The following is a 13,963-nucleotide window of genomic DNA, read 5'->3' on the forward strand; positions in this document are numbered from 1 at the left end:
ACATAAAATTTAGCCAGGGGTAGCCAAACGTGTATCCTATTTGGAAAATATATACAGTATAATAAATCAATACCTATCTCATTGTGCTTAAGCACAGAAATATGTTTAATGTGCTGTTTGACAGTGACAGGTGCACTATAAAATATACCACAAATTATATCTAGCTTAATTTACTTAATAAAATACCATGCTGTGAAGACTTGACCAGGTTGTCATGCAAGTTGCAATAATTATTTCCACAGATGCTCATTATGAAAATATAGATCAAACAAGCCTAGAAGAGATTTTTAGCATCTGGTTTCAATGTTACACAATTAATAATTTCTTATTATTCGCATTTTCTGCACAGATTATGTCCTATTGATAAAATGGCAAGTTGCTGTCAGTTATATGCTAGCATATAATGCCCATGAGGTCTATTCACCATAAATACATTCACTTTCCAGCATCAGCTTTTCAAATTAACAATAGGGACTTAACAATGAAGTGCAGCCAAAACCTTGATTCATTTTGGATAGGGTAAGTAAGGGTTAGGGCTTCTATTGGATTATTACTGCTGTCCATTTTCTCATTAGGGTCCTATGCCATCATTTATTGTCCCAACAATACCTGTGACACAAAGTGGAAAGAAGTCTATCCAGCCAGTGGCATCGTTATGGGGGTGTGGAGCGCACCTGGGTGACACCAGGGTTTTTTTCTGCCAAAATTCGGCGGAACTCTGTTCCTCCACCCCCGGGACTGGTAATTTCCTGGCTGCTCAGTACTGTCACTTGTAAATACAGAAGCACTGTTTCTGTATTTACACGTGACAGCAGGGCTCCTCTCTCAGCAGCTGCTCATAATCTCCCTGCTCTGCACATCTCTATATGAGAGTAGAGGAGGGAGGGGGCATGCAATATACACAGGCACAGCTGTTGTTAATCTCAGGAGCTCCACCTAAAGCCCACCAGCAGCCTGCACTGTCCAGTCTCCTAATCTAAGTCATAGCTGCTCTTTTGCTGCAGCCCCTCTCTGTAATGCTTTCCAAGAGAGGGGATTTGGGGTGGGAGGAGAGCTCTCTAAAGGGAGGAGGGGGGGCTGAGGTATATACTGTAATCTAGGGGAAAAGCTTTGTACTGGGGGGGGACTTGGGGGTACAGAGCGCACCTCTCAGCCCAGCACTCTGTACACAGTGCACCTCTCAACTGCTGGCTGTCAGGCTAGTAAATTTTCAGCGGACAACGGTCTGTTGGCAGATTTTCCTATCGTCTGTACACAAGTCCGTCACACAAAAGTTGAAAGTACAAACACGCATGCTCATAATCAATGCTCACCAAACACAACATTAGCAGAAGGTGCCCAAAGGGTGGCGCTCAAAAGCTGAAATTCCTCATAGTGCGTCACTACGTTCATGTTTGTTGGCCGACAATTGTGTACCTTTGGTATGGAAGACAAGTTCCTGGCACATGCCCTTCAGACAAAAGTCTGACGCTTTGTTGAGCAAAAATCTGATTGTGTGTACGAGGCTTTAAGCCTCGTACACGCGATCGGATTTTCCACAGACAAACATTCAGATTTTTGTCAGAAGGCGTGTGCTTGGATTTTGTCTTGCATACAAATGGCAAGGAATTGTCGGCCAACAAACACGAATATAGTGACATACTACGTGGTTTTTCAGCTCTTTAGTGCTACCCTTTGGGCTCCTTCTGCTAATTTCGTGTTAGTAGAAGTTTGGTGAGTGTTGTTTTGCGCTTTTCTTCTTGTGTTTTTCATTTAGCGCTTTTCAGTTCACGCTTTTGAGTTCTCGCTTTTCATTTTGTGCTTTTCGGTTCATTTCTGAATGGCTGTTTGTCAACTAGACATGTTGCGGAATCGGAGGAGATAACGTGTTTTTTTATTATTGGCCTTGGAGTTATTGCTCTGACCCAAGTCCAATCCAGGAACAGGAGGAGGAGGAGGAATTCTTGGACCAAAAATTGGTTGCTTTATTAATCATGACAAAATGATGTCATATGCCTTTGCTGTGGGAGCTCCAGGAGAATAATCCAGATGTTTTCCATAATTATCTCTGGAATACGGACCCCTGCTTTCACCAACTCTTGGCATTTTTGACCCCCATATTAAGAAGTAGGACACATTAGGGATGAGCCGAACACCCCCCTGTTCAGTTCGCATCCAGAACATGCGAACAGGCAAAAAATTTGTTTGAACACTCGAACATCGTTAAAGTCTATGGGACACGAACATGAATAATCAAAAGGCTTATATGCATGATATTGCCTTAAAAAGTGTTTGGGGACCCAGGGGACATGTATCAATGCAAAAAAAGTTTTAAAAACTTCTATTTGTATCAGTGATTTTAATAATGCTTAAAGTGAAACAATAAAAGTGTAATATTCCTTTAAATTTCTATAGGTCTATAGTATGCCTGTAAAGGGGTGCATGTTTCCCGTGTTTGGCATCAAAATTACATTTCTAAAGGAAAAAAAGTAATTTAAAACTACTTGCGGCTATAATGAATTGTCAGGTCCGACAATACACATAACAGCTCATTGATAAAAACGGCATGAAATTTCCCCATACCCCAAACCAAAATGAAAAAAAAAATGTGTGGGGGTCCCCCTGAATTCCATACCAGGCCTTTCCGGTCTGGTATGGATATTAAGGGGAACCCCGCGCCAAAATTAAAAAAAAAAATTATGTGAGGGTCCCCCTCAAAATCAATACCAGACCCTTCAGGTCTGGTATGGATTTAAAGGGGAACCCCTATGGCAAAATAAAAAAATGGAATGGGGTCCCCCCAAAAATCCATACCAGATGCATATCCGAGCACACAACCTGGCAGGCCACAGGAAAAGAGGGGGGGCCCCCCTCCTGAACTATACCAGGCCACATGCCCTCAACATTGGGAGGGTTCTTTAGGGCAGCAGCCCCCCCAAAGCACCTTGTCCCCATGTTGATGGGGAGAAGGGCTTTATCCCCACAACCCTTGCCCGGTGGTTGTGGGGGTCTGCGGGCAGGGGGCTTATCGGAATCTGGAAGCTCCCTTTAACAAGGGGATCCCCAGATCCTGCCCCCCCTGTGTGAATTGGTAATGGGGTACAAATGCACCCTTACCATTTCACAAAAAAAGTGTCAAAAGGGTTAAAAAACACAATGTGTTTTTGACAAGTCCTTTATTAATTTCTTCTTCTTTACGCTTCTTCTTCCATCTTCTTTCTTCTGGTCTTCCTTCGGTGTTCTCCTTCCTCCATCTTCTTCTCCATCTTCTTCTTCATCTTCTTCTTCCTCCGCTCTTTTCATCCCGCATCTTGCTCCGGCTTCTTCTGCGCTCTGTCCACACAATCCTCCTCAGTGGGAGTCTTCTGCTGTGTGACACTTCTGTTCTTCTGACACCTGGTGACCCCGCCCCATCCGACACACAGGGAAAGCCATAGGGAAGTCCCCGTGCATCAGCGGGGGTGGAGTCATCAGGTGGCCCCACCCTCCATTATATAACAAGTGTCAGAGGAACAGAAGCATCACATGGCAGAAGACTCCCACAGAGGCGGATCGTGCGGACAGAGAGGAGAAGAAGCCGGGGGGAAAATGCGGGACGAGAAGAGTGGATTACCAATTACCCCATTACCAATTCACACGGGGGGCCCGGATCTGGAGTCCATCCATAAAAATAAATAAATAAATAAATCATACAATCCTATATACCCAATCCTATGCCCACAATTGATCCAGAGGAAGGCGAAAAAAAACCCAGAAAAGCAGGATCCAATTTGCTACAGCAGGGGAAAAAATTCCTTCCTGATCCCAGAGAGGCAATCGTATTTTCCAGATCTGAACCTGAAACCTCTGCTGTGTCTGGTAGTATCTCTTCTTGCTGAGCTACCCAAGATGCTTGACAGCTCCCTGTACAATTTCTTGGACAACCTTGTCTTTAACCTTGTTTCTTGTGAACCTTGAACTCTTTGCTCTTCTCATGAATTTCCTGTTTAAGACATGCACTTGCACCTGCTTGCCAAATTAATGTGCTCTCTCCAACCATTATGTTACTCTTGTCACTCCTGCTGCTGTCCAGATCTTCGCTATTGACATTTGGCTTGTTCCTCGACTACACTTCCACTCGATCCCAACCTGCAACCAGATGGGCCGAACACCCCCCTGTTTGGTTCGCAGCAGAACTTCCAAACAGGGAAAAAGTTTTGACTCGAATGGCGAACTCCATTAGTCTATGGACGCTGTACAGGAAAAATCAAAAGTGACAATTATTAAGGCTTATATGCCAGTAATTGGCCATAAAAGGGGTATAGGGATACGGGTACTGCCCTGTATGCAATAAAAAAAAAAAAAAACAATAGTTTGTTCTGGAGAATTGATTTTAATGATGCTTAAAGTGCAAAAACAACAAAAAATTCCTTTAAATAGAGTGCATTGGGGGTCCCCTTAGTCTATCTGTAAATTATCGCATCTGTAGCATGCCTAGAACATGCTGCAGAAAAAATTAAATTTCTAAAGAAAAGAAAATGAGTGACATCACATTTAAATTGACTCCAGGTTGCAATTGCCGACACCCAGCTATTGAAAAAATAAAATAAAAAAAGCGACATGGGGTCCACCCCAGTCTATACTAGGCATCGCCCCCCTTGGGACATCATAGACCAGTGCACGCTAGGTTGGCAATGTCACAAGGGGGCGGTGCCACCAAGTAACATTGCCAGATGGCTTCACCCCTTACCTATATAAGAACAGTCAAATGGCGGAACCTGCAGTAGGCAGCCAGCCTTCATAGACGTGGGAGCGTTTTTTTATTTTTCGGGAGGGGTGGACGGGTTGATTCACAATGGATTTATATTAGGGGACACTTTGTGCTTTCTCTTTTCACTTTTCTGGTAAATGAGTACTATGTACTCCATACTAATTCATATGGGAGGGGCTGGGATCTAGGGGTCCCCTTGTTAAAGGGGGCTTCCAGATTCCGAAAAGCCCCCTGTCCGCAGACCCTCATAACCCCTTGCTACAGTTGTGGGGAAGGGCCCTTGTCCCTATCAACAAGGGGGCAAGGTTACATAATTACATAGTTAGGTTGAAAAAATACACAAGTCCATCCATAAAAAAAAAAAAAAATCATACAATCCCATATACCCAGTCCTATACCCACAGTTGATCCAGAGGAAGGCAAAAAAAAACCCCAGAAAAGCAGGATCCAATTTGCTACAGCAGGGGAAAAAATTCCTTCCTTATCCCAGAGAGGCAATCGGATTTTCCCTGGATCGACTTTACCTATAAATGTTAGTACCCAGTTATATTATGTACATTTAGGAAAGAATCCAGGCCTTTCTTAAAGCAATCTACTGAGCTGGCCAGAACCACCTCTGGAGGGAATCGATTCCACATTTTCACAGCTTTTACTGTGAAGAAACCTTTCCATATTTGGAAATGAAATCTCTTTTCCTCTAGACACCAAGTTCACTATATGGACTCCTTATTTATTTGTACATGTTGATCATATCCCCCTTATTCTCCTCTTCTCAAGAGTGAATAAATCCAGTTCCTCTAATCTTTCCTCATAGCTGAGCTCCTCCATGCCTCTTATCAGTTTGGTTGCCCTTCTCTGCACTTTGTCCAGTTCTCCAATATCCTTTTTGAGAACTGGTGCCCAAAACTGAATGCAAATTCCAGATGAGGTCTTACTAAAGATTTGTACAGGGGGAAATGATATCACTCTCTCTGGAGTCCATACCTCTCTTAATACAAGAAAGGATTTTGTTTGCTTTGGAAACTGCAGCTTGGCATTGCATGCTATTATTGTGCTTATGATCTACCAAAACCCTAAGATCCTTCTCCACCATTGATTCCTCCAGTTATACTCCCCCTAGTATGTATGATGCATGCATATGCTTAGCCCCCAAGTGCATAACTTTACATTTATCAACATTAAACCTCATCTGACACATAGTCGCCCAATTAGACAGAGCATTGAGGTTGGCTTGTAAGTTGGAGACATCCTGTAAGGAGGTTATTCCACTGCATATTTTTGTGTCATCTGCACAGACAGAAATGTTACTTTTAATGCCAGACCCTATATCATTTATTAAGATGTTAAAAAGTAAGGGTCCCAGCACTGAAACTTTAGGTACACCACTGATAACCTTAGACCATTCAGAGTAAGAGTCATTAACCACTACTCTCTAAATTCTGTCTTTTAGCCAGTTTTCTATCCATTTACAAACTGGTATTTCCAAGCCTGTAGACTTTACCTTACACATGAGCTGTATGTGGGGAACTGTGTCAAACGCTTTTGCATAATTCAATATATCATGTCCACTGCCACCCCCCTGTCCAAGGTTTTACTTACCTCCTCATAAAAAGAAATCAGGTTTGTTTGACAACTTCTGTCTTTCATGAATCCATGCTGTCTGTTGCTTAAAATATTTTTTTCCAGCAAGAACTCATCTATGTGCTCTTTTATTTTTTCATTTTTTTTTCTTTCAATGGTTTTTATTAGATTTTTGAAATTCACAACAAGAATAAAAAACATACAAGATTCCAAGATACATCAGGCAACGTTTAGTACAACAGTAAACAGAGAGTTTAAGGGTTTTTCAGCATGCCAAAACAATCCGCGATGTAGCTTGAGGCATAGACCTAAAAAACAGTATGAAGTGTGCACTGAATAGCCAGCATCGGCGTGCAACAACCACATATAGATGGCAATCAAATCTTAGACCGAGCCTTTTAACAAACAATTGACTAAGTTATAGTCGAGCAAGGGACCATAGTCCATATGCCCATTAACCATGTATAAGAGAGAATGGAGGGACGAAACCCCCCTGCCGCCCCTGAGGGGAACTTGCTGTGACGGGAGGAATCTCAACCCCCCCAATGACCGAACCCAAAGGCCTTGTGAATAGGCGTATAACACTGGATTATTCGGGAGGATGGATTATAGTAAAGTGTACTGCTAACCCGGTCAAGGAGACAACTTTAACAAGAACTATAGTGGGATGATCAGAGAACAAGTAGACTCAGGGTGCTGAGCATAGAAGGGTTTCAGCAATTCCTAGCACCGCGTTTGTATTCCTTAGCCCTACAAAAAACAATAAAATGAATTGTTTAACAAAAAAAAGGAGTACAAAAGCTGAGAAGGAGATGATCCGGTACATTGTTTTTGCAAAAGAAATAGAAAGACGAGAAGAGAAGAAGAGAAAACAGGGGGGAGGAAGGGAGAGAAAGGGATCCGAAAAGAGAGAGGATTAGAGAGAGGGAGAGAATAGATCTATCCGGGTCATCCAGAGTGTGTAGTCAAGGGGGGCACACCAGGGATAAGAGAAATGTGGCAATATTTTACCCATGGTACCCAGATGCATTTGAATATGCAGGTTTTATCTAGGGTAATGCTGACTATTTTTTATTGTGTCATGATCCAGGAGATTTTGTGCTTCACCGCTGCGATTGGGGCCGTGGATTTCTTCCAACAAGCCACAATCGTAATTTTGGTCCCCAACAGGATGAAAAAAATTAATGGCTGGGTATATTTGTCTATCTTATTTATTTTAAGGTTGAGAAGGGCTATCTCTGGTGTTTGGGGTACCTGGACAGAAGTAACTTTACAAATCAAGCGGAAAACTTTATTCCACAAACTTCGTATTCTCGGGCAGGTCCACCAAATGTGTAACATTGAACCTATATGGTTACAGTTCCGGAAGCACAGTGGCAAAGCATCTGGATAGATAGGGAGGGGACCCTGTACCACCGGGTGAGAACTTTAAGGTTTGCTTCGATTAGCGAGATATGTGAAAGATCATTGGAGGCATGAATACCATCTATCTTGGTCCCAAGATATGTCCAGATCACTTTCCCAGGAGATGGCATAGGAAGGTTTAGAGATCGCCGAGGCTAATGAGGTGTATATGATGGAGATCCCACCCCTCTGATCCATGATCTCCTCGCACCAAGATTTATAGGGTTTAGCCCTAGGGGTCAGAGTTAGGTCAGAGTGAATGAAGGAAGTGTAGTAATTGTAAGTACCTGAATCGCTCAGAGGCAGGCATTTGAAGTTTACTGATGCAGTATGTGTCGGTAATGGGACCTGTGGATGTGAAGAAGTTCCCGATCCTCAGCAATCCTTTGTTAAGCCACCAACTGAATGCTAGGATATTCATACCCGGGGGGAAAGGAGGGATTATGGAACATATACGTTAGTGAGCGAAGGGGAGATACCAGAGAGGTATGTTTGTGTAATTGGTCGCACAAGGCTATTGAGTTGGAGAGAGTAGTGGCTAAGATTGGAGGTCTAAGTTTAGTAGGGTACCATTTTATATAGTCTACCGTGTGAAGCGGTATGGCTTGTCTCTCCATAGCAACTCAATCCGGTTTTGGGCCCTTTGAATAGACAATAGATATTTGTGCCAGTTGTGCCGCTTGGTAGTGCCACCAGAGATTAGGTAAAGCTAGCTCTCTGTGTGCTTTTAGTCTGTATAGGATATGTTTTGAGCAGCGCCTGCCCTTTGGGTTCCAAATGAATTGGAGAATTTTGGATTGTATAGCCTGTATTTGTAATTTCCTAATCGGAATAGGGAGCGATATGAACAGGTAAAGGAGACAAGGGAGTAAGGTCATCTAGATTGTGTTTATTCGACCCAGCCAGGATATATTCTGTTTATTCCAGTTAGAAAGATCTGCTGAAAGCTTCTGAAAAGCTGGCGGATAGTTAGAGTTGTATAGAGAGTATATTTTTGGGGATATATTGACCCCCAGATAAGGGAGCGAGGATGAGCACCAAGAGAACGGGAAGTGGCTTTGTAGGCTACTGAGACGGTCTGGTGATACCGTGATGTTAAGGGCTAAGGATTTCGAGGCATTCATGCGTAGTCCAGAGACGATGCCAAATTTTTCCAAAACAGAGAAAATGTTAGGTGTGGAAATCAGGGGGGATGTGACAAACAAAAGTAAATCATCAGCAAATATTTGTGCTCCTGTTTTCCACAGGTAACCCCTCTGATATCTGGGTGGTCTCTGATAGCTATTGACAGGGTCTCAATTGCTATGGCAAAGAGAAGGGGGGAAAGAGGGCATCCCTGTCTGGTGCATTTTTCTATCGTGAGGGGATCCGAATAGCATCCCTGTAATCTGACCTGAGCGGTAGGGGTCGAATATAAGGTTCGTAGTAATTGCAGAAAATGTGGGCCACAGCCCCATCTCTGTAGAACATTAAACAGATATGGCCATGCAATTGTGTCAAAAGTCTTTTGAAGGTCAATTGACAACAAAAAACCCTCTTGGTGGGATCCGCCATCCCAGCGGGAGTTGAGGAGGGACACTATATCAACCATTCTTCTACTCTGGTCAGGTCATTGTCTCCCCGGGACAAAGCCCACCTGGTCCTTGTGGATATAATGGGCTATAAAGGATGAAAGCCTATTGGATAGTAGTTTTGTGAAGATTTTGAGGTCGTTAGTGATAAGTGAGATAGGACGGTAATTAGATACTAATGTGGTATCTTTACCAGGCTTAGGGATAACTGATATGTATGCAAGGTTTAGAGCTTTATCCAAGGGAGAGCCGGATCTGAGAGAATTATAGAACTTAGCCATAAACGGGGCTAGAGATGTGGCAAATTTCTTCTAGTAACTGACTGAGAAGTAGGGATGAGCCGAACACCCCCCGGTTCGGTTCGCACCAGAACTTGCGAACGACCCCCGCGTTCGGTACGAACGTTAGAACCCCATTGAAGTCTATGGGACTGGAATGTTCGAATTGGAAAGTGCTAATTTTAACGGCTAATATGCAAGATAGTGTCCTAAAAAGGGTTTGGGGACCTGCCTCCTGCCTCAGGGGACATGGGTCACTGCAAAAAAAAGTTTTAAAAACTGCCGTTTTGGCGGGAGCACTGATTTTAATGACGATTAAAGTGAAAAAAAAAGTGAAATATTCCTTTAAATATGGTGCCTGGGGGGTGTCTGTAGTATGCCTGTGAAGTGCCACGTGTTTCCCGTGTTTAGAAAAGTCCCTGCACAAAATGACATTAAACGGAAATAACACCATTTAAAACTGCTTGCGGTTTTAATGTTATATCTGGTTCCTGCAATATGGTTGAAAATCATTGAGAAACATGGCATGGGTAGCCCTCCCTGCCCATTACCAGCCTATTTGGGTCTTGTACGCATATTAAGGGGAACCCCGTACCCATATTAAAAAAGGAAATGCGTGTGGCCCCCAGGCCCTATATACCGTATATACTCGAGTATAGGCCGACCCGAATATAAGCCGAGGCCCCCAATTTACCCCCAAAAAAACTGGCAAACTTATTGACTCGTGTATAAGCCGAGGGTGAGACATGCCTGTCCATCCCTGTGTGTGTGTCCGTCCATCCCTGTGTGTCCGTCCATCCCTGTGTGTCCGTCCATCCCTGTGTGTCCGTCCATCCCTGTGTGTCCGTCCATCCATCCCTGTGTGTGTGTGTGTCCATCCATCCATCCATCCCTGTGTGTGTGTGTCTCCATCCATCCACCCATCCATCCCTGTGTGTGTGTGTCTCCATCCATTCATCCCTGTGTGTGTGTGTCTCCATCCATCCATCCGTGTGTGTGTGTGTGTGTGTGTGTGTGTGTGTGTGTGTGTGTGTGTGTGTGTGTGTGTGTGTGTGTGTGTGTGTGTGTGTGTGTGTCCAGCCTACCTGTGTCCCGAGCCTTTGTCCCGAGCCTCCGTCCCGTGCCTTGCCTCCTTGCCTCCGTCCCGTGCCGTGCCTTGCCGCCGTGCCGCCGTGCCTTGCCTCCGTCCCGTGTCGTGCCGTGCCTTGCCTTGCCTCCGTCCCGTGCCCTCTTCGTCGGCGCCTCGGCGGCCATTGTAAAATTCAAAAGCCTCCGCCTTCGCCTGTGATAGGCGGAACACTGAATTTCCCAGCAGCCTGTGTTCCGCCTATCACGGACATCGTATCATCCTCGTCCGTAGTACGAGGATGATACGATGTCCGTGATAGGCGGAACACAGGCTGCTGGGAAATTCAGTGTTCCGCCTATCACAGGCGAAGGCGGAGCCGGAGGCGCGGCTTTTGAATGATAGAATGGCCGCTGTCTGTCTGCTCGACACGCTGATCGAGCGGGCAGACAGCGATGACTCGAGTATAAGCCGAGGGGGGCACTTTCAGCCTCAAAAAAGAGGCTGAAAATCTCGGCTTATACTCGAGTATATACGGTACTCAGAACAGCAGTATACAGGCGGTGCAAACAAGACAGGGACTGTGTAGGTTTGTTGTGTTAAGTTGAATCTGTTTGTCATTTTCAACCGGTACATTTTTAAAGTGTAGCTCCAGTCAAAAAAACTATCTTTAAGCTTTTTGGAAAACATAGGGAAGGGTTATCACCCCTGTATAATTTGTTTTGTCGTCCATCTTTTTTCATCTCACTTGCTGCTGTCTCCTTGCGTTTGCAAGTAGGAGATGTTTGTAAGTTGGATGTTTGAAAGTAGGGGCCTGCCCTATATTATAGCGGTATGTACTGGGTACAGAGCACGCAGACAGCATGCACTATCTCCTAACACTACTGACTGCAAGCTCTATTATTAACCACTTGTTAGCCCAATGTTTGCATAAAGTGAAAGATGAAGTTATGCTGAGTAAATAGATATCAAACATGTCACTCTTCAAAATTGCACATGCCCGTGGAATGGCGCCAAACGTCGCTACTTAAAAAATCCCCATAGGCAACGCTTTAATTTTTTTTTTACTGGTTACATGTTTTGAGTTGCAGAGGAGGTCTAGGACTAGAATTATTGCTCTCGCTCTAACATTCTCGGCGATACCTCACATGTGTGGCACATGCGAGCACATGGGGACATGGGCGCTTTAGTTTTTATTTTATTTTTTTATTGTTCATTTTACTTTATTTATGTTAGTTTGACATTTTTTTCTACAAAAATATATTTTTGATCACTTTTATTCCTATTACAAGAAATGTAAACATCCCTTGTAATAGGAATATGGGGTGACAGGTCCTCTTTACAGTGAAATCTGGGGGGTCAATATGACCCCACATCTCACCTCTAGGCTGGGAAGCCTGAAATAAAAAATAAAAAAAAGATTCTGGCTTTGATCGTACTGGCGAGTTGGTAGAAGCACCGGAGGGCGGTGAGGGGTGGGGGGCGTCTATGGCTGGGTATTTCAGGGTATCACCGAGTATGGCTGGGTATCTCTGAGTATGGCTGGGTATGGCAATTTATGGCAGGGTATTACAGAGTATTGGCGGGGTATTGGCGGGGTACTACAGAGTAATAGCAGGGTACTGCAGAGTATTGGGGGGTACTACAGAGTAATGGCAGGGTACTGCAGAGTATTGGGGGTACTGCAGAGTAATGGCGGGTACTGCAGAGTAATGGCGGGTACTGCAGAGTATTGGGGGGTACTGCAGAGTAATGGGGGTTACTGCAGAGTAATGGGGGGTACTGCAGAGTAATGGCAGGGTACTGCACTGCAGAGTAATGGCAGGGTACTGCAGAGTATTGGGGGTACTGCAGAGTAATGGCGGGTACTGCAGAGTAATGGCGGGTACTGCAGAGTATTGGGGGGTACTGCAGAGTAATGGGGGTTACTGCAGAGTAATGGGGGGTACTGCAGAGTAATGGCAGGGTACTGCACTGCAGAGTAATGGCAGGGTACTGCAGAGTATTGGGGGTACTGCAGAGTAATGGCGGGTACTGCAGAGTATTGGGGGGTACTGCAGAGTAATGGGGGTTACTGCAGAGTAATGGGGGGTACTGCAGAGTAATGGCAGGGTACTGCACTGCAGAGTAATGGCAGGGTACTGCACTGCAGAGTAATGGCGGGGTACTGCAGAGTAATGGCAGGGTACTGCAGAGTATGCACTGGTATTGCAGAGTATTGGCAGGGAATTGAGGGGTTAAATTCGGTGAGCAGCGATGTGGGCACTGCAGATGCAGCCCACATCGCTGCTGACACCGATCTCTTTCCCCTCCGCTGTACCGATCGGTACAGAGAGGGGAGGGAGGAACAGGCGTCATAACATGACGCCGGTTTGTTTCCAAGTGATCACTCCGTCATTTGACGGAGCAATCACGTGGTAAACGGCCGCTATGAGCGGCCGTTTACCGTGATCCGTGATGCGACCCGGCGGTCACGGATGCTCTCGAGTGCGCACACCTCGGGGCACGCGAGAGCAGAATTCTGGGAGGCCGTTAATTAACGGCCTCTCAGAGTTAAACAACCGCCCTGAAGCCGTTAATCGGCAATGGGCAGTTAAGTGGTTAAAGCTAGATCACTAGCTATATAGGTGAGGTGAATATAGTGGTGTATACTGCAGTCAGGGCACAGACAACAACCACTACACAGCAGCAAGATAGGAAATCAGCCAAAAACGATTGGTGTGTACTGTGTTGAAGGTACACAGAACACCCACTGCTTCAGATGCTAAGTAACACACTACACGAAGCCGCCTCAAAGGCGGCCTTATATAGTGTGGGGCGTGCACTACACAGCCTGAGCTATGATTGGCCACAGGCAGGATGCCTGTGGCCAATCATGGCTCTCCTCGCTGCCGGCGCTGCGATTGGCCAAGCATGCGGGGTCACAGTGCATGCTTGGCCAATCATGGGGCAGCAATGCACTGCGCCACCGCAGTGCATTGTGGTCCGCGCGCGCGTCACTCGAATTTTGACGCGAACGGCCCAAACGTTCGGAATTCGCCGAACGGCTGAACAGCCAATGTTCGAGTCGAACGTACGTTCGACTCGAACACGAAGCTCATCCCTACTGAGAAGCCATCTGGACCCGGAGCTGAATTCTGTTTGAGCTGTTTTATAAGTCCCTGGACTTCCGCTTCAGAAATCGGGTCCTCTAGAACAGTGGTCATCAGCCCTGTCCTCAGGGCCCACTAACAGGCCAGGTTTTATGTATTACCTAGGTGAGATGCAGACTAGAATACTGCAATCACTGAGCAGTAAATGATATCACCTGTGATGTATTTCAGTTATCCTGCAA

This window comes from Lithobates pipiens, unplaced genomic scaffold (genome assembly GCF_037356315.1).
Source record: "Lithobates pipiens isolate NorthernLeopardFrog02 unplaced genomic scaffold, aLitPip1_a1.2 Scaffold_22, whole genome shotgun sequence".
Classification (NCBI taxonomy): Eukaryota; Metazoa; Chordata; class Amphibia; order Anura; family Ranidae; genus Lithobates; species Lithobates pipiens.